Source organism: Bos javanicus, chromosome 15, assembly GCF_032452875.1.
Source record: "Bos javanicus breed banteng chromosome 15, ARS-OSU_banteng_1.0, whole genome shotgun sequence".
NCBI lineage: Eukaryota > Metazoa > Chordata > Mammalia > Artiodactyla > Bovidae > Bos > Bos javanicus.
The window spans coordinates 934,687-936,637 of NC_083882.1; the positions used below are offsets into that span (position 1 = coordinate 934,687).

The 1,951-nt window shown below is 38.3% G+C and overlaps 1 pseudogene; it reads right to left on the reverse strand.

The window, feature by feature from the left end:
- Positions 1-795: 795 nt before the first annotated feature.
- On the reverse strand, positions 796-1,691 carry LOC133261593 (olfactory receptor 4C11-like; annotated as a pseudogene).
- Positions 1,692-1,951: the final 260 nt, after the last annotated feature.

A 1,951-nucleotide genomic window follows, 5' to 3' on the forward strand; every position in this document is an offset into this window, starting at 1 on the left:
TAGCATCTTCCAAAAATCATTTAAAATTACACCATTTCCCCTATTTAATTTGGCTGCAATTACTTCTGAACCACATAAAAACTTTTAAGTTTTCTTTCCCTGTATAACATCTTATTCTATTATCTAAACTTTATGTTTTCATCTGCATGTGAGCTTATTTTCTTTTCTGTTTTATCTCTTACATTTGTTCATCCATTCAATCATCTGAAGTACAAATAACCACAAACCCCTGTATAGTAAGTGTATGTGTCTTTGCCTGTTTGTGTACTGGAATGAGGGATATTTAGACTAGATGAGCCTGTAACAAAATTATGGCACTTCTCTTCTCTTTTATACATATGGGCCTCTTAACGCATCACATGAAACTTTTGAGACACCAGTTTAGACACCGAACTTTGCAATGTCCCAAAAGGTACAAATATATTAAAATTAAAAAAAAAAAAACCTTCATGTTTATTTTTACTCTGTTGGTGATGTACAGGGAAGCCTGGTCTCTTGCAGTCCATGGGGTTGCAAAGAGTTGGACACAACTGAGCGACTTAACTGAACTGAACCAATTGAAAAATAAACGTTGACAGGGGATCATGATTAGAATTGACACGTTTGGTCCATGAAAGAATGAGAAGCCTTGGCATTCATCTTGCCTGTGAATTAAAAAAAATAATAATAATAAAGCAAAGCATACTTTGATTTTAATTATGCTACTCCCACAAGAGTCAAACATTGTCATATATAATAATTTGTACAGATTCACTAAAACCATGACTCAATAAACAGTCAATCCAGCCCCACAACTCATCTTTTGCTTTTTGAGATAATTCTGACATGTCTTAACTTTCTCATGACATTTTTCACTCCTGTATTCCTCAGTGTGTAGATGAGTGGATTGAGGAAGGGTGTTCCAATCGTGTAAAATACTTCCACAATCTTGTTCATGGGGAATGTGGCTGGGGGCCGAGTATATATAAATATAAACGGACCAAAAAGTGCAAGTGGAGAGGGACCTTTTCCTCCCTTCTGCACTGTGAATGCAAAATAACAATGTAAGAGATCATCAGAATTCTAAAACTGCTTGCACAAATTGCCCCGCTATTAATCACCACCAGTAAGTTCATCACATAAATATCCATGCAGGCAAGTTTCAACAGTGGCTACATATCACAGCAATGGTGATCAATCAAATTGGATCTGCAGAAGGACAATCTAAAGGCCAGAATAATCTGAGCCATAGAATGTGTAAAAGACCCTATTCATGCAAGAACAATCAGGATGATGCAGACTTGCCGCCTTATGATGGTTGCATAATTCAAGGGCTTACAGATGGCCACATACCAATCCATGGCCATAAGGACCAGGACAAAGATCTCCATGCATCCAAATAAATGCAGTGCAAAGATCTGAGTCAGGCACTCATTGTAAGACATGCTTTTCTTTGCATACAGGGCATCCATGATTAATCTGGGGCTATTGAAGTTGGAAAGCAGGTATCAACCAAAGAAAAATGAAATAGGAAGAAGTACATGGGGCTCCCAAGTGTCTGGCTGAATTTTTATGGTCATAATAATAAGCAAATTACCCATCAACATTCCTGCAGAGAAAATGAAGAAGATTACAAATACCATTTTCTGTCTCTTAGGATCTTGAATCAATCCTAACAATATGAACTCGATTACATTGTTATTTTGCTGCATTGATTCATGTGGAGAGGGCAAAGCTCTGCTGAGAAAATATCTGCAGGAGAAAAGAAGAAAATGGCATGAATGCTACATGTGTGATAAGTCACTTTAGTCATGTCCCACTCTGTGATCCCATGGACTGTAGTCTCCAGGGCCCTCTGTCCATGGAATACTCCAGGCAGGAATACTGGAATGGCTTGCTATTTCCTTCTCCAGGGGATCTTCCTGACACAGGGACTAAACCAGTGTCTGTCTCCTGCTTTGGCAGGTGGCTC